The sequence below is a fragment of the Bos grunniens genome, chromosome 2 (assembly GCF_055505025.1).
Source record: "Bos grunniens cultivar Pamir isolate PY7600 chromosome 2, Bosgru_T2T1.0, whole genome shotgun sequence".
NCBI lineage: Eukaryota > Metazoa > Chordata > Mammalia > Artiodactyla > Bovidae > Bos > Bos grunniens.
The window spans coordinates 124060862-124080900 of record NC_141166.1 but is presented as its reverse complement, the minus strand read 5'-3'; the positions used below and the strand labels follow the sequence as shown (position 1 = coordinate 124080900).

The following is a 20039-nucleotide window of genomic DNA, read 5'->3' as shown; positions in this document are numbered from 1 at the left end:
AACTGTTCAAGAGTGATGCACTAAGGTTAATTTACCAACTCAAATCACCTAGTTTTCTAAAATATCATAACTCAGAGAAAGGCTTCTGCCTGCCTCTGGATAACCAAAGGAGTCAAATTTTTTTTTTGCCCAAACTTCTTTGCCTAAAGAGCAGCAACAAAAATTCTTAAGTCTTCTATCTACTTTAATGAAGGTGTGAATAGCTAATGATTGTCTCCTATCAAAGAATTATATAGAATACTTCTTGACTAACAAGGTACTTCTAGGCCAGCTCAGAGAGGACATTAAGGCTTCCTAGGTCACAACACTGTGGTGAGTAGTCAATGCTTATACTGTTCACTTTGCCAGATACTCACCAAGATCCTAAATCTATCTTATGCTATTTTAAACACTGGTAACATCTTAATATCAAATTCCAAGTAAAAAGAACTTGAGACTCTCTCCTATCCTGTTGCAACAGAGGCCTGAAAAAGAAAACTATTTTAATGGGGATTGTTTTTTTAAGATAAGATGCCCTTTATTTTTCTTTTACCTTTTCCACCTTTTTACTTAAGATGAAAGTCAGCCAGACTTTGCTAAACTTGCTCAACAATTACGTTACAACAAAGCAGAGAAAATTCAATAATAAGTAGGTCTAAATGGAGTCTGGAAAATGTATGCTGTTCAGCTTTTAGTATTCAATTATTTTTAGAATAAGAATAGTTGATTGCCACTTTTACTTCTTTACTTTAGAAACACTTTCGTTAAAAATATTTAATTATTTTTTATGAGCTGCACTGGGGGCAGTGGAACCTCTCTAGTGACCTAATGCACTAGTTATAAACACCCATAGGGTTTACCAACAAAAACAAAGACATAATTTGATTTTGATATCACTGAAGGGCCAACATATATATCGTATGTGCTAAGTGCATTGCCAAAAAGAAAAGGAAGAAACAGACATCTATTTCTTAAAAAAATATCTTATATATATACGTATATATATATATATATACACATAGGAAGGAGATTAGTTTCATTGCTTATATTTTTATGAAATTTGTATTAAATTTATTAGCATAATTATTTACACTTTAAATGGAAAATTCTAACAAGGCACCATACAGCAAAAAAGAAAAGTCTACTAAGTATGTAAACAAAAACAGCAATGTAATTAATCATTTATTGACTCAGTTCACATGCAGAAACCAGATTTTAGTTTTTCCTTGACAATGCCTCCTGATTAGGATTTATGAGTTATAGAAAAAACTGTAAAAGCTCACATTATTAAAATGTAAGATGCTAAAATTCAAACTGCACAGTTTACACATGCCACTCAAAGTTCAGGGGACCCTAATACTCTAGTTAAACTGAGAAAGTAATTGTATAAATAGTACACTCTAGATTTTAGAATGGAAAATGAAATCAAGGTTAAAAACAGGCAAACTATAAAAATATCATAGAGCTAAAAACATTGTCAATTACCATTTAAAGTGCAAAAAATTCATTAACAAGATTAATGATGATTTACTTAAATCATTAAATCTTTAAAATTTTTGAGTAAAAGCCTCCCCATTTCTGCACAGCCACTTTCCTAAGAATAATATTCTTAAATAAAAAACAAAATACATGGGAAATGAAAAACAAAATACGTGGGAAAGCAATGACATTTCTACCTCTTATGCATGTAGTTTATTTTCTTTACTCTATATTAATTTCATGACAAATATCTAATTAATATTAGCATACAGCAGCAGACGGGTAAAGAAAAAAACTGAAGCAAAGTTCTCTCTAATTCAGACAGTTTAAAAAGCATTAGATAATTAGTCAAACTTACTCACAGAATTGTGAAGAGTGGTTTAATGCCTGCCTGATAAATTTATTTTGCTCCACACAATTAGACCTGTGATTAAAAAAAAAAAAAGAGAGAGAGATTTAAAAAAGAAAAAAAAAAAAAAAAAACTGTTCTTAGTAGAACAAGCATGGAGAAGGAAATGGCAACCCACTCCAGTGTTCCTGCCTGGAGAATCCCAGGGACGGGGGAGCCTGGTGGGCTGCGGTCTATGGGGTTGCACAGAGTCGGACATGACTGAAGTGACTTAGCAGTAGAACAAGCATGTATTATTCCATTTTTTTTAATGGAAATAACACACGGTGAAAAGAAATCTTAATCTGTTTCATTACACAGATTTTGCTCTTAGAATCAATTTAAATGCATTTTAAAACAGTTAAAAATCAAATCTACCAACAATGAAGCAGTAAAATAGCCAAAACAAATATTGTGGGCATCTGCCTTTTTATGGTCATGACCTATACCCCTCCAACTCACCGCCATCTGAAACACACACACACACCCCTTATCATTTCAAGTTTCTCTTCCTCTAGTGGTTCTATGCCATGTGTTGAGATTTGCATGCACTGAGCTTGCTCTTTCAACCCAGACCGCAGGAGTGAATTAATCCCACTAATGATCAACCCAATCAGGGACCTCCTCCCACTTTTCAGTTAGAACCATATGGAAAGATGTTTTCCTTCTACAGGAATTTCTAGGCTGGTAGAATGTACGTGTAAACTGTTAATGGCCACCTTATCACCAAGAAAGAACAATTGTGTTTGATTCCCTGGTGACAGGGTAAGAAATTCTTCAAAGGACATAGTTCTGAGATAGAGCTGGCATGGCTTGCAAAAGGCACTTTCATATATAAGATACCTATTCTGGATACCTCTTATATCTTAAAGATATAAAAGCCTTTCTCTGCACCACCTGAGGATTCTTACAACCGGGCAAGACCCCAGCCTGCCTGAGCAGAATACCATCACAATCACATTGAGCATATCTTCTGTGGATAAAATTTAAGAAACTACTCCTACATGCCATATTCCAACCAGATGTGCCCTAAGAACATTTTTTCTTATAAAAGTATCCTTTGAGAGTATCACAGTAAAATACAATTTTTCTAAGACTTATGTATTAGAATGCTTGCTTACCCATGTCAAGACTCAAACATAGCCCTATACAGAGATAAGAAAAGGAATTTTAATTTAAACGCTATTGGTAGCAAGACAAGCAGTAGTATTCACAGGTGCTTTTGCAGCCTTCTGGGAAGGCTCTGCCATTCCCAGTGAGCTGATACTGTCCTCCGACATCAGGATAAATTACTCTCTGCTCACCAGTCAGAGATCTCCATTCATCTTAATGTTTTGCACATAGTATTCTCTTTCTAGAATTACCTTAATTTTATGCTGCTCTTTTTACCTGGAAGTTCTTCAACAACTGCTTCTCTGTTACTGTCTTCCAAGGGAAAGTTCATAGTTAATTCTGTGTTCCTACAGTATTTTCATCATATTTTTGACTGATTACTCACCTTTGTGCATCATAATTTATCTGATTTCATGTTTGTGTTTCCCTAGCTTTTTGTACAGTATTATCATGTAATATAGACTCAACTTATATTAGCTGAATCCTTTGCAAATATGTTCTTAAAATTTTAAGTATTAAATAGAATATAAAAATCAACAGAACATATAAAGGATAAAGAATTGTATATGTGCCATGAAGAATTAATCTGAAAAAAATATCCTTAACTTAAACTAGTAATTGTAGAATTGGATTTCACGTAAATTTTAATGTCACATTATACTAGTATTTTATCTTCCAGATATTTAAATACCCTGAAAGGAACTCTATAAATGATAATTACTAAATATTAATTAATTATTGGAGAAGGAAATGGCACCCCACTCCAGTGTTCTTGCCTGGAGAATCCCAGGGATAGGGGAGCCTGGTGGGCTGCCGTCTATGGGGTCGCACCGAGTCGGACATGACTGAAGCAACTTAGCAGCAGCAGCAACAGCAGCAGCATAGCATTAATTATTAAGCATGAATAACAGAAACATTAGAAGCAACTAAAATAAGAGAAGACTGTAACAAACATACAATGGAGAAGCCAGTGAGGTATAAAAAAGAACAGTAAGTAATATCAAACTCTCTGAATTTAATTTAAATCTACAGTTTTACTAAATAGCCTTTCTGAACGTCTGCCACCTGATTTCAATGAGCTTTATAATGGCTAAGTTTGACTACACTGGTCACCTCTCCAGGCCACAATCTGTTACATGGAAAAGATCAAACAGTGCCAATCTCTTTGTCAGGTTAATGAATAATCCATTCATTTCTTAGATCAGAACTGTGATCTGTATTTGTGTCAATCAAAGTAATGTACAGGATGTGAATAGATGGTGAAACTGAATTCTTTGAATCTAACTATAGCTAGAAAATCCAAGTAGAGAAGAATAATTAAGAATGTTAACTAACAACAGAAACACTGTATTTTAAAAATATCTACCATTCCAAATATTGAGTATGAACCAATAAAATCAACTTGCCACCTACACTACAGAACATGACTGTTTAAGAATTGATTTATAGTGATTTGTCAAAATCTTCCATTTATTATATGTACTATGCACATAAGGTAAACACTGTCTAAGATAATCACCTTAAAAAATGTTACACACCAAAACATTCAGTGCTTTAGAGTTCTGTAATGATCATCTGTACTTGAGTAATGAAGATCTATAACCTTTCATTGCAGTTCCACAGTGCTGAGAATCTTTGCACCAGGTATCCTTGGTAACAGAGTGACAATGAAACAAACATTAAGAGTTGGATTTTAGTTTCTGAAAGGAGAAAATAGACTAGATATGATGAGGGCATTTGAATGCATTGGCCAGCATAACTTGACATTCATTTGAAAGGGAGTAGATGGCAGTTCTGATGAACCCATTGCTATGTCAATCTCCCTCTGGGAAAGTATTGCTCTATGTGTAATATTTTTAGAGATTTGAAATGTTATTTCAAGCAAAGAGTAAGAAAAAGAAATTCCTTGGTATCAGAACTGGCCATTGTTTGAATTTGAACAACTAAGCAGTTCCCTAAATTACCAGAATAAGAGACTAGATCTAGTATGGGGAAAATAATGCTTTGAAGTGGCAACCTGGTGACCCTGACAGCACAAAAATAAAAAGAATTGCTCATAAGAGTCACTGAAATTTCAGTGTTAATCTACCATAGATATAAGAGGAATAGTTAGGAAATAGTAAGAACTGCTGAATTCACAAAAAGCTTTTCAACCTGAATTTACTGTTCACACACAGAGAACTACACTGTGAGTCACAAGAGATAAAGAAGTAGTTGTCCCTGTCATTTTATGATCTGTGGTTGGAGTTTATTTTCAAGGAAGACTTGAATACACATTTGATAATGTAAAAATTATAGTATCTTGGCATTATTATTCTACAGAAGCTACAGATGTAAAAAAAAAATGTGGCTGATCTCAACAAGATCTGCACATTTAACAGAACAAAAGTCTATGAAATCTATGCAGCAAACAATATCTGGACATAACTCCATACAGAACAACTGCCCTGAAGCCTTATCCCTTTTTACTCCACACATCAGGTTCACTAAATTGTGTTTTCATGATGTTGCCAAGTGATGGAGAAACATGTTTGCAGTCCCTTGAAATTTTTAACTTTGTTTCCACTTGTCTATATTTTGCACATGATACACTGCTTGGCAAGCATAGATTTTTTTTTATATAAAATGCAATATCTGAATTAAGATTTGAGCTTTTTATTCCCTGTCTCCCTAACTCCAGAAGACCTCCTTGACTATCCATCACCAAGACTTCCCCTTCATAGAAAATTAGGAATTCTTTCAATTCTTAGGTCCCTGATAAGCACACCTGTCTACATGATCACTTGGACTTCTTTCCTAAACTTATGTTAGAATTATATCTTTCTTCCCAGGATTCCCTGTCTAGGGCAAATCATTCTCTAGGGGTAAAGTATGGAAATGTCTTAATGGAAAAGTTTCCAAGTAGCCAAGGTGGTGAAAGGAATTAAACACAGATGGAGCTCCACATGCTCAAGTAGAAAGGCATAACGGAACATAGGCTGTCCAGGAAAGTGGTTTTGTATCTCTCTGGTATAAGTCAAAGGTGTGTGCAATTGTATCAGAAGCAGGTTGACTGAGAATTGGAAATAATAAGTTATCGCCAAGCTGTGAACAGCTTAAGTCAGATTTACACTGGCATCATTAACCAATAAAACATCACTGGTGAATAATATGGTTGGACTGCATTTTAGAAAGATAGCTCCTCACAGTAGACTGTCTGAAGGACACTGAAATAAGACAGTTGAGGCACAAATTCTGGCTGTGCCACTGTGTGGATGACCATGGATAATTTTGTATCCTTGTGTCTCGGATCTCTTATACGTTTAGCAAAAACCTTAATGGCACTTACCTCAATTATGAAGGTTAAAGCAGATAATGGATTTCAAATCCTTAAACATGCAGCTTTGTATATAGTAAGAATCAATAAACATTAGCTGTTTTATCTGTTATCCTATTTCTCAATATTTATTCCAAGTAAATATTATGGAAGGAGAATTATGTATAATTAAGAATGTATATGAAGAAAGTTTGTGATAGCACCACTTCCAGTTTTAAGAAGATAGGAGGAAAACAATTGTTTTAAATTTATGTCTTGGTTCATTTGTTACCAACAGACAAAAATGGCTGCCAAACATGGACAGTATGTTTAGAACTGCCTAACAATATACAGTCTATAATACAGGCTGCGTGACATTTCCTTTGGGAGCCGAGATAGGATGGTATAACTGCTGCCAAAAAGGAGTATGCTGTCTCAACAGCAACCAAGGTGAATATCTGAATATTCATCCTCCAGAAAGGCTGAAACCGGGGTGCAGTGAAAGACCCCTACAACTATTTATGGGGTGAGGTGTGCTCTTTCGAGGGCAATTGAAAACCACAGTGTTTCTCAAAGGATAACTGTCTCATACTTGTACAAAAGGCCAAACATAGGAGGTTTTTTGTGTGAGGAGAGAAAAGTGCTTCCAATATATATTTGAGTAAAAATATGCTAAAAAAATTGAATACAGGTTCAAGGGAAAGATGAATTATAAGTATATCTTGTACAATGTCAGGTCATATTAAAAGCAATTACTTTATAAAATACAAAATTCTGGAAGCACAAACATAACATAAAGATTCTATGTGACAAAATTAATTATAGCTTTATATTAGTTATCAAAATTACATTGAATTACTAAAGCTCCAATATTAATGACATATCAATTAAAGAACATTTGACAATTTTTAGATTCTTCTGAGCAATTCAAGGCAGTATATCTCATTAATGTATTACATTGAGTTCATTCATGTAATAAAGTATTGCTTAGCCAATTAGAACAAATGTGTAACCAATTCACTGAATGACTTGGCACTGAGCTAGTAGAGAGCAAGTAAATGTAACTTTATTCTTTCACTTTACTGTTTTTCCCTTGTGCTCCAGTGAGTCTCTCATCTGTACCTCTGACAGATACATCACAAGGCAATTTCATCATTGTCAGATATTAGCGAGCAATCCCATTTTAGGCGTCAGCAAGTCCATTCAAGCCTATTATAGAGTTTCATTATTATCCAGTTCAGAAATTCTCCCCTTCCCCAGCTAAGTCCTGCTTCAGGTTGGTAAACCTGTACTAGAAAAGGCAAGTATATCAAACATTATGTTCAAATGTGCTTAAGCGAGTTCCCAAGGGCCTTAGAAGAGCTAACCATTTCTTTCTTTCTTATGTAAAGATCTCTAGAGGTAGGCAGCCCAGGTCTGGTACGGTGGTACCACATAGTCATCAGGGATTCAAGTTTCTTCTCCTAATTGTCCATATTTTTCAGCTTGTGACTTCCACATCCACTTCAGGATGCCTGAAAGATATCAGATCATTGAGTCCGCAGTCACCCTAGCAGGAGGAAGAGAGATGGAGAAAGGTCCTCCCATTCTATTTATATATATTCCTCAAAAGTCACAACGGTCTTTACTGCTTAGAGCCTATGGGCCAAACCTTGATCACATGACCTCTCTTACTTGCAAGAAAATCAAACTATATTGAGAGGTAGTCATGTGCAAAGTTGAAAATTAAGAATTTATCAAGAAGAAAGGAAAAAACAGATTTTAGGGAATAGCTAGAGTCGTTTCACCCAGGGCACAAAGTTTTCTTCATCGGTTCCCATTATACTCCCCCATTTTTCTTTCCCTACTCACAATGACACTATTTCTCCTGGATTAGGGTGGGCAAAGAAAAAGCAAGAGTGTGTTGGTGCCTCATGAGGGAAATCCCTCTTGTTGTGTTCTCATGAGTTCCACAGTGATCCCCTAGTGAGATTCTCTGATTTCAGTTTGCTATAATGGGTGTTGCCTTCTCCAGCTGGCTGTGAACAATTCTACTTCAGGACTGAATCTGTGGCAATCTACTCCAGTAGACTATATCCACTGGGCTCATGTCAACCTACAAGTGATCTGTACGATCAGAATTCTTTTCAGCACAATGGCTGCCAGCAACCTGTGTCATCGTTCACATCAGGGCAACAAATACAGGCACATTTCCTGGCATTTCTGGAATACAGCTCATAGACACTATGGGCTTCTCCCTCAGCTCGGCTATCAGGCAACTGGCCAGACTCAGCTTCAGCCTGTTTTAATACTGAATCAGGTACTAGTCTCTGCTTCTCCAGTTTTCAGAAATCTCATGACAGAACTTTAAAGGGAAATTTTTCTAAAGTTCTCTCACTTGCTCACTGGTTTAAGATGACCTTAAGTATTCCCCTAATATATGGGATAAGGGGAAAAAACAGTAGCAGAGGTCTCTAACAGTGCTCTATCTCTAAGAAAATCCCTCCTTCATTGACGTCTCCTGATCAGTCTTCAAACCTCGCCTGTATACTCTCAGAGTGACTAATGGGAAATGGCCTGTCAGGTTGGGTCACTGCTTAAGTAGTTCTGTATAAATACTTCTCTTTGCATCATGGGGTAAATTCACTTTAATTTTAATCCATACAGCCTCAGTTAACAGCTTATTGACAGAGATTATTAATATGTCTTTTGTTACCCAAACATTTTTGACCAGAGTCTTTCAATATTTACTTACATAACAAATTGCTGGCCACTGATGTTTTCTCCAAAAATCGCCCAGGCAATAATGTGTTAATATAAAAGTAAAGGAAATTTTTCCATTAAAAAAATTAACATATTTTTGAAAGATATAAAAATGCACAAATAAAACTATGTGACTAAGGATTGACATGTATACATCATGGAAACATCACCGCAATCAAGTTCACAAACACATGTGTAATACCTCCAAACTTTCTTGGGCCCCTTGGAAATATTCGCCTAACTCAAGACTACACAGATTTTTCTTAGATTTTCTCCCAAAAGGATTTGTAGCTTTAGGATTTACAGTTAGTTTCATAAATCATTTGAGTTAATTTTTATATACGGTAAGAGGTGTGGATTAAAGTTCATGCTTTTGCATATAGATATCCAATTTTTTGACACGTTATTGAAATGACTGTCCTTCATCCACTAAACTTTATTTTTTTTTCTCAAAATTCAATGTTTAGTTCTAATTCTGTGTTCTCTATTCTGTTTGATTGATCTATTTGTCTATCCTTAGACAAGTACCATAGGCCTAGTTACTGTATCTAAATAAGTCTTAAAATCAGGTAGTGTAAGCCCTTCAAATTTATTTTCTTTGTCAAAATGTGGCTATCCTACTCACTTTGAGTTTCCATATGAATTTTAGAATCAGCTTGTCAATTTCTACAAAAAACTTTGAGAGGATTTTAATTGAGATTATGTGGGATATAAAAAACCAATTTACACAGGACTATGGAGACAATTACTGTGATATTGAATGATTTGCCTAGGAAATGAACAAAGATCATTCTGTCATTTTTGAGACTGCATCCAAGTAGTGCATTTTGGACTCTATTGTCAACTATGAGGGCTACTACATTTCTTTTAAGGGATTCTTGCCCACAGTAGTAAATATAAGGGCCATTTGAGTTAAATTCACCCATTCTAGTACATTTTAGTTTGCTGATTCCTACAATGTCAATATTGACTCTTGCCATCTCCCCTTTGACCACTTCCAATTTGCCTTGATTCATGGACCTGACATTCCAGGTTCCTATGCAATATTACTCTTGACAGCATCAGACTTTACTTCTGGCACCAGTCATATCCACAACTGGGTGTTGTTTTTGCTTTGGCTCCATCTGTTCTTTCTTGAGTTATTTCTCTACTGATCTCCAGTAGCATATTGGGCACCTACTGACCTGTGGAGTTCATCTTTCAGTGTCCTATCATTTTGTCTTTTCATACTGTTAATGAGGTTCTCAAGGCAAGAGTACTAAAGTGGTTTGCCATTCCCTCCTCCAGTGGACCATGTTTTGTCAGAGTTCTCCACCATGACCCATCCGTCTTGTGTGGCCCTACACAGCATGGCTCATAGTTTCATTGAGTTAGTCAAGGCTGTGGTCCATACTATCAGACTGGTTAGTTTTCTGTGACTGCGGTTTTCAGTCTGTCTGCCCTCTGATGGATAAGATTAGAGGCTTATGAATGCTTCCTGATGGGAGAGACTGACGGAGGGGGAAACTGGGTCTTGTTCTGATGTTGATGTTCAAACTACGACACAATTGCACTCTCTCACATGCTAGTAAAGTAATGCTCGAAATTCTCCAGGCCAGGCTTCAGCAGTACATGAACTGTGAACTTCCAGATGTTCAAACTGAATTTAGAAAAGGCAGAGGAACCAGAGCTCAAATTGCCAACATCTGTTGGATCATTGAAAACCCAAGAGAGTTCCAGAAAAACATCTACTTCTGTTTTATTGACTCTGCCAAAGCCTTTGAATGTGTGGATCACAACAAACTGTGGAAAATTCTGAAAGGAAAGGGAATACCAGACCACCTGACCTGCCTCTTGAGAAATGTGTATGCACATTAAGAAGCAACAGTGAGAACTGGACATGGAACAACAGACTGGTTCCAAATCAGGAAAGGAGTATGTCAAGGCTGTATATTGTCACCCTGTTTATTTAACTTATATGCAGAGTACATCATGAGAAATGCTGGGCTGGATGAAGCACAAGCTGGAATCAAGATTGCCAGGAGAAATATCATTAACCTCAGATATGCAGATGACACCACCCTTATGGCAGAAAGTGAAGAACTAAAAAGCCTCTTGATGAAAGTGAAAGAGGAGAGTGAAAAAGTTGGCTTAAAACTCAACATTCAGAAAACTAATATGGCATTCGGTCCCATCACTTCATGGGAAATAGATGGGGAAACAATGGAAACAGTGGCAGACTTTATTTGGGGGGCTTCAAAATCACTGCAGATGGTGATTACAGCCATGAAATTAAAAGATGCTTACTCCTTGGAAGAAAAGTTATGACCAACCTAGATAGCATATTAAAAAGCAGAGACATTACTTTGCCAACAAAGGCCCATCTAGTCAAAACTCTGGTTTTTCCAGTAGTCATGTATGGATGTGGGAGTTGGACCATAAAGAAAGCTGAGTGCCAAAGAATTGATGGTTTTGAGCTCTGTTGTTGAAGAAGACTCTTGAGAGTCCCTTGGACAGAAAGGAGATCCAACCAGTCCATCCTAAAGGAAATCAGTCCTGAATATTCATTGGAAGGACTGATACTGAAGCTGAAACTCCAATACTTTGGCCACCTGATGTGAAAAACTGACTCACTGGAAAAGACCCTGATGCTGGGAAAGATTGAAGGCAGGAGGAAAAGGGGATGACAGAGGATGAGATGGTTGGATGGCATCACACACTCAATGGACATGAGTTTGAGTAAAGTCTAGGAGTTGGCGTTGGACAGGGAGGGCTGGCATGCTTCAATCCATGAGTTCGCAAAGAGTCAGACATGACCAAGTGACTGAACTGAACTTAATGGAGAGAATTGACATCTTAGTATTGGATGTTTAAGTTTGGGTCTTTCTTTTCTATTACTTAGATCCTCTTTAATTTCTCTCAGCAATGTTCTGAACCTTTCCGTGTATAGCTTTAAACAATTGTGTATTAGCAATTGTTCATTGTTAATACACATAAATGAAAGGGAATGTTGTCTCGTGCTCAGTGATGTACTGTTCCTTTTAGGTCTTTTTCTGTTTTTCATTTTGGATAGTTTCTATTGCTATGTCTTATAAATTCACTAATCTTCTGTAATATTTGTTCTTACTTCCACTCAGTGTATTTCTTATGTTAGACATTGTCATTTTTATCTCTGGAAATTCAATTTTGTTCTTTTTTTGATATGTCTCTCCTGGAGAAGGAAATGGCAGCCCTCTCCAGTATTCTTGCCTGGGAAACCCAATGGACAGAGGAGCCTGGTGGGCTACAGTCCATGGGGTCACAAAGAGTTGGACACAACTAAGCAACTAAAGCTTTCACTTTCTCCATTTTTGGACATATGGAATACAGCTACAATAATAGTTTTTATGTCCTCATCTATTAATTCTATTACATATGCCATTTCTATATGATGTTTCCATTTATTGATTTTTGTCTTTGTTATATGTAATATTTTCCCGCTCCTGTCCATGCTTGAAAAATTGTATTAGATATTTTGAGTTTTACCTTGTTGAGTGCTGCATATCTTATATTCAAATATTCCTGAGATTTTTTTTTTCTGGGTTGCAGTTAACTTGCCTAAAACAGTTTAATCCTTTTATGCTTTTAAGCTTTATTACATAGGGATTAGAGAAGAACTCAGTGTAAAGCTAACATTAACCCACCACTGAGGCAATACACTTTAGAGGACTCTATCCAATAGCCCTTGAATTGTGTTACTTCCCACTGTGTATTTGGCAGGAAGAGGAACTATTTCTAGCCTTGTGTAAATTCCAGGGATTATTCCTTCAATCTGTTGAGTCCTTTTGAGTGGTTCTCTCTGCCATGGCTAAATTCCCCGCTTGCAAATGCTGATCAGTGCTCAGTTAAAGACACAAAGAGATTTCTAGAGTTCCTTCCCTCAGCCATTCTCTTTTCTCTAGAACTCTGCGCTTGGCCTCAAAAACTCCCAGTTCCAACTCCTTAACTTATTGAAGCTGCAGGACTTTTACTGGTTTCCTACTCCTTATGCTACAACCTGGAAACCTGTCATATGCAGGACGCGATTGTAAGATTGTACACCTTATCCCCATCTTTTCACAATTGCTGTGAAACATCACCTGATGTCCAATGATGTGAACACTACTATTTCACATAATTTATCTGGTTTTTTTTTTTAGTTGTTTCAAGGACGTTATAGTTGGCATAATTCCAAGATAGCCTTCATAAGATTCCAAGGCTCTGAAATGCACATGAATTATTTCCAGTTATGCAATCAAACACTAATTTTAAAGTATTGCTTTGAAGGGATTTTGCAGATATAATTATAGTCCCATATTAATGTTAAAATAGGGAAATTATCTGCATGGACCTGATAACCACATAAATCCTCTAAAACTAAAGCTTTTTCTCCAGCTAGAAGAGGAAATTTGCTAACTTTAAAGATGGAGGGGGCCATATGGCCATGAATATGAGTGGCCTCTAGGAGGTGAGAGCTGTAGCTGTTCTCAACCCACAGCTAGCAGGAAAAACGGTGCCTCGGTCTGCTACAGCTAACACTGACTGGACTAGTTGGTCTCCATCACTTTTTGCTTCACTTGCACATCCTCTTATCATACCTTTTTTTTTTTTTCTTTCTTTTGTTAATGATTCCTTTGCACCTAATTGCTTAAAGAAACTCATTTGTTAGTTAAAGCTGTATGAGGCATCTGGTGATTTTCCTCTTTGAAACACTCCCTAATACGCATCTTCTTTGTAAGCATTCTTCATTCCAGAAGAGAAGGTCATGGTACAATAGCCCCAGAGAACATTAGACCCCATCTCTATACATTTTGACGGTTTTGAAATGTTTCATGAGAAGAGAAGAATCAGACCCCACACCTGCTCTGATCTTTACCAAGAACCCTATTTTGAGCTAACATTATAAGTTTTACTCACTGAACCCTTTCAGGGAGGACACAGTGTCAAGGGCACTGGTCTGCTGTGGCCTCCTTTGCCTGGCAAAGAAATAAGGCTACTCTTTTCCTCTTCACCCCAAACTCTGTCTCCGTGATTTTTATTTGATGCCAATGTACAGAGACTGGATTTCAGTAACAAGTCCTATAGCAGCAAGGAAATTAATTATGCCAACAGCAGGTGAGCGTGTAAGAGGGTTCTGACCACCCCCATACTCAGCCCCATGAAAAACGCAGCTTCAGCCAATGCTTTGATTTCAGCCTAGTGAGACACTAAGTAGAGACGCCAGTCCTGCTGTGCCCAGACTTCTGTCTAGTTTTAGGTACTTTAGCACTAATTTTGTTTATTGCCACTGCACATTGGCTGGTTTTCATTAGCCAGGCACTCTCATAAACACCTTATATGCTATTTTTCTTTCATTCGTCACAATTGCAATGGATATTAAATAGTCTTAGTCTCATTTGACTAAGGAGTTTCAGGATTCCAAACTCAGAATGGTTAGTTAGAGAAGGCAAGACTCCTGGGAACAGAGACCTAGATTAAATCTGTACTGATACCATATGGAAATCCCATAGCCACTGGGAATAGGATCAGTGTGATGTAGCTCTTCTGTAAAGAAAGGATCCTGGGGTGACAATTTCTCCCAGCCATTTTACTCTTTAAATATTTTAGGGAGGAAAATGTGTCCATTATCTGAAATGTGGAGCTCATAAAATCGTACCTCTATCATTAAACCAGATGAAGAAAAGTCTCAGTCTGTGAGGGAGCCTTATACCATGCTTGGTTGAGTCACATAAGACTGTCATTACAGGGAAAGAAAAATGGTTTTACAACCAGAGCAGCACTAGACTAACACATCCTCCCTCTCACTCTAATATCCCCAATTTACAGCTGTTCTCCTAAACTCAAAAGTTTCCAGTTTGGACAACTATATAGCCATCCTGGCTATCATTACCAGAAAAACCGCATAGTTGCATTAGTCAGACTGAAGGCTCAACTACTGTAAGCAAAAGACTGAAAAATATACTTGTCAAAGAACATAGAAATGTATTTTCCCTCCTCACATAATAGTCCAAGAAAGATGGATGGGCCAAGTTCAGCAAAATCATCCCAGAACCCAGGCTAGCAGGATAGTTCTTTTACTCTTAATATGCTACTTCTGACACTTTTCCAGTTGTTTCCATTTTCAACCATCAAGGTAGGAAAGGGCTCCCAGGCTTCTCTGCCTTTGGAATTCTCCAGGCAAGAGTATTGGAGGGGGTATCCATTTTCTTTTCCAAGGGATATTCCTGACGCAGGGATTAAATCCAGGTCTCCTGCATGGCAGGCAGATTCTTTACTGTCTGAGCCACCAGTGAAGCCCAAATCTAGAGCAGTCATCTTAACTAGTTGAACCAGAGTGGGACATCTCTCCACTCACGTGCCATCCATAGATGAGAATTTAATCATAGGACCACATCAGCAAGAAAGGATAAAGGATTGGGGCTTTAGAAACTAGTAGATCTTGCCACGATGGGCCAACTTTGCTCACTCTAATATTGCTTCCTTTGTTCCCCAACTCCACTACACCATAACAGGGTGACTATAAAGCTTATATTTAATATTAAATAGTGGTGATGTTCCACAGGAGATTTTTTATTTTAGGTATGTGGAGAGTTGATCCAAATTCAGATCAAATAATCATAAAACACAAGGCCAAGAGTCACAGATTATGTTACAGTCTGTCTCTAACTTTGCAAATAAATATTAAATTCACTTTTGTGTGCCTTTTCTTCAGTATTCACTGTACTGACCTGAACAGTTGGTATAAGAGAAATATAGCAGTAAATAAATAATATAACTTCTTTCTCCTTAATAACAGGCTAAGAGACATTAATATAGACTCACAGACTTTAAATGAATAGAAAAATAACAAACTTCAAAACTTAATGCTAAAAAAAAATCACAATAAATCTTCCAAAGCAAATATATGAAAAGGAAATTTGACTTTTTTGATATTGCCTAAACAAAAATTCCTGTCATTAATATTAATTCTAGATGTAACCAAATCAAACTTAAGATTATCAAATATTTTATAGTTATAATTTGATATAAAATAACAATTACAATAAAGGTTTATACACATGATATTATGCAATTATAAACATGGGAAATCAAGCTATCTCTTTTAGTTTCAAATATCCATATTTGAAACTTCTAAAAGTAAAAATGAAACACATATATCAGACAGATACCAATGCATAGAAAGACCTTCAACAAATGAACTCTCAGTCTTGAATATTGGCTGTTTGCCAGCTAACTCATTACACATGGCATCTGGGTCTTCCCTGCTTTTCCAGGAGTTCTGTGAGCAAGGCCATGGCTTCCTGGTTAGAGAAGTATAACAAGACTTCCACACTTGAAAATTATCTGACTCAATAATCTACAAAATCCAATATGTACTCATTGGTACCCAAAACCTCGTTCTTGATGTAATCAAAAGAATTAAAATTGGTTTGAAGATGAAAGAATTGGAAAAGGGACATCCTATTACTGAAAAGGACATCCTTTCAGTAATATACTATTAATTCCCTGGAGTTGATCCATGTGTTATGTTCTTTGTGTAGATCACTAAAATAAATGCCACATGAGTAAGAGTGATATACATAACCACCATCTCATTTTCACTAATACACGTTAAAATAAAACCTATATGTGTTATTTCATCAGCATATTTCTTGACTCCGTTTCTCCCTCAGGTCACACTTGTGATTGGGCTATGCTATGACACAGAGGAAGGTGCTAAATCTGTTTTCAGAAGTTTTGGGTTTATTTTTATTTTTTAATTTATTTTATTATTTTTTTTATCACATTGAACAATAATTTGGCATCAGGTTGCCTCTGCTTGGTCACACTAACATTCTTTTAAACCCCTCACACTTTCTTGTATCCCAACTACCATTTCTCATTGACTCAAACCAAAAATGTATTTCCTGTTTCAACTTGGTGTTTAACCTAGATAGTGATTTTCAATCTAAGGATCTTGCTAAAATGCCAATTCTGTTTCACTCTGGGGAAGAACCTAAAAAGTCTACATTTCAAACAAGTTCTCAGGTGATAGTGATGCTGCAGGGACTCAGACCGCAGCTGGAACACCTAGGATACTTTCATGCTCACCGACATAAACTAACATCTCTAGTGAAAATAAGGATAAAAAAAATAACTTTGAGAAAGCCCTTAAAGGCTACCAGCTCCCTTAGGGAAATCTCTAAGTGTGTCTTAATGGAGAAACAGTCTGAAAAGTGCCAGACACTTTCAATAACAAGAAGAGATTTTGATAGATCAGAACTTTTCAATTGTAACAATGGATAAAACTTTATGTAACGGATAAAGACTGCTAAATTCTTTTGATACTTTGGAGCAGAAATTGTGGTAGCGGGTAACTCATGACTCCTCTTTTCTGGTTTATTCCCCTGAATGGTCATTCAATGAGCACTGAACAGTGTTGAGGTATTAAAGGCTGAAATTCACTCCTAACGCTATTAATGACAGCAATTATCATAAACTAGGGAAGGTCCCATCGAGTCCAAGATCATTTCCCAAAGTAGAAAATGAAGTACTTTCAGTCTGCTGAGTACTCTTTCACATGAGTTTGATCGTGAATTATTATTAAAATTGCATGACTTTTATTTTTACCAGCTCATAGACAAATTATTCCTTGCACATATCTAAGTTCTTAAAAACCCATAAATAGCATTTCTTTTAAATGAATGAAAAGTGCTTTAAATAAATACGTTTTTCATGTTGGAATATAAAAATAAACAACAGAATTAATTTACATGTTTAAAGACCTCATCCACAACAATTTCCCTTGCATTGGAGGAGTATAATATTTTTACTAAAATCACACTGAATAAATACACTATCAGTAGTAATATTTTGAATTATAGGTGAAGACAAAGACAAATGCCAATTTGTCTACCACAAGTGTTCAGAGAATATCAAATACTCTGAACATTTTTGCGTTATGCCTTATGTTTGGACAAAAACAAATGTTTTGCAAATGTCTGCCAAGTCATCTTCTATGACTTCCCCATCTGTATTATACAAATGTGTTATTTCCATGTATTTCAACATAGTCTCATGTTTTGTACATATTTTGCTCTGACGGCATTTTACTATGGTCAGTCTTACAGATAAGTATATAAGCACAATTATGACCATGTCCACAACTTGGGTGAAAATTTGCTAAAAAAACATTGCAAAAATAAAGGGAAAAAAGCATAGTATAAACTTTAATTATATTTTCTGAGTGAAATATTTGCTTCCAAGTTGATTATTTTCCTTATTGAACATGTTTTCATTTCTCAGCTGATATATTTTCTCTTTTTGTGAAAATTTTACTAATATCTTAGGTTGGGATTTTGGTGTTGGCCATATGGTGATGTCCATGTGTAGAGTCTTCTCTTATGTTGTAGGAAGAGGGTGTTTGTTATGACCAGTGCATTCTCTTGGCAAAACTCTATTAGCTTTTGGTCCTGCTTCATTCTGTACTCCAAGGCCAAATTTGCCTGTTACTCCAGGTGTTTCTTGACTTCCTATTTTTGCACTCCAGTCCCCTATAATGAAAAGGACATCTTTTTTGGGTGTTAGTTCTAAAAGTCTTGTAGGTCTTCATAGAACCATTCAACTTCAGCTTCTTCAGCATTACTGGTCGGGACATAGACTTGAATTACCGTGATAGTGAATGGTTTGCCTTGGAAATGAACATTACTTTGTCAACAAAGGCCCACCTAGTCAAGGCTATGGTTTTTCCAGTAGTCATGTATGGATGTGAGAGATGGACTATAAAGAAAGCTGGACGCCAAATAATTGATGCTTTTGAACTGTGGTTTTGCAGAAGACTCTTGAGAGTCCCTTGGACTGCAAAGAGATCCAACTAGTCCATCCTAAAGGAGATCAGTCCTGGGTATTCATTGGAAGGACTGATGCTGACGCTGAAACTCCAATCCTTTGGCCACCTGATGCTAAGAACTGACTCATTTGAAAAGACTCTGATGCTAAGAAAGATTGAGGGCAAGAGGAGAAGGAGACAACAGAGGATGAGATGGTTGGATGGCATCACTGACTCAATGGACATGAGTTTGGGTAAACTCCGGGAGTTGGTGATGGACAGGGAGGCCTGGTGTGCTGGAGTTCATGGGGGCACAAAGAGTCTGACATGACTGAGCAACTGAACTGACTGGGTTGGGATAAAATATATAATTTTTTCCATTAAAACTAGTGGAAATATTTTTGTTTATTTAATGCCTTTTCATTTTGGTGAATGATAGTTCAGGAACAAATTAAAATATTTTTCGGAGCCTCCCTGGTGGCTCAGTGGTGAGGAATCTCCCTGCCAATATAGGAGACGCCGGTGGTCATTCCCTGATCTGGGAGAGTCGCACATGCCAAGGAATAGCTAAGCCCATGCGTCACAACTATTGATCCTGTGCTCTAGATCCCAGAGCCATAACTACTGAAGCCTGCATGCCCTGAAGTCTGTGCTACACAACAGAAGTCACCACAACGAGAAGCTCACGCACAGCAGCCAGAGAGCAGCCCCCGCCTGCCGCAACTAGAGAAAAGGCTGTACAGCAGTACCCAGCACAGCCAAATGTATTTTTAACATTAAAAAAAATGTAGTGAGAGGTGCTATATGCATATATCTGCAAAGTGTATATTCTACATATAACATCCAAATACAGAGCAGTATCATCAACCCTTTATCTCATTTTTCTCATATCTAACTAAAGAAACAATGCTTGCCAACAGAAAAAATTTCCCTCAAATTATTAAATATCAAAATAATAATTACCTATTTTAAAGGTATTATTGACATTAACTATTATTATTAGAAATCAATCAGGTATAATTGAAATAAAATGTATCCAATCAGTCAAATGAAATGTTTTAGAATAGATATTAACAGAGGCTGTCAAAATGTAATTATAATAATGGGAATCTAAAATCAAAGAGATATTATGACACAGCCAGACTCTTTTTAAAGAAGGAGTGGAACAAGTAATCAAATAATGATGATAATACTCTATGTAGAGTTACCTTAGGGAGTACTGAGATCACTACAATTCA

General features: G+C 36.6%; 1 long non-coding RNA gene across 1 annotated transcript in view; it reads right to left on the bottom strand.

The window, feature by feature from the left end:
• The window catches only part of LOC147378700 (uncharacterized), a 30495-nt gene extending 30031 nt beyond the window's left edge, over positions 1-464 (bottom strand). The window contains exon 1 of the long non-coding RNA XR_015148719.1: positions 357-464. This is a non-coding gene — a long non-coding RNA (uncharacterized LOC147378700). The remainder of the gene's footprint in view (positions 1-356) is intronic.
• Positions 465-20039: the final 19575 nt, after the last annotated feature.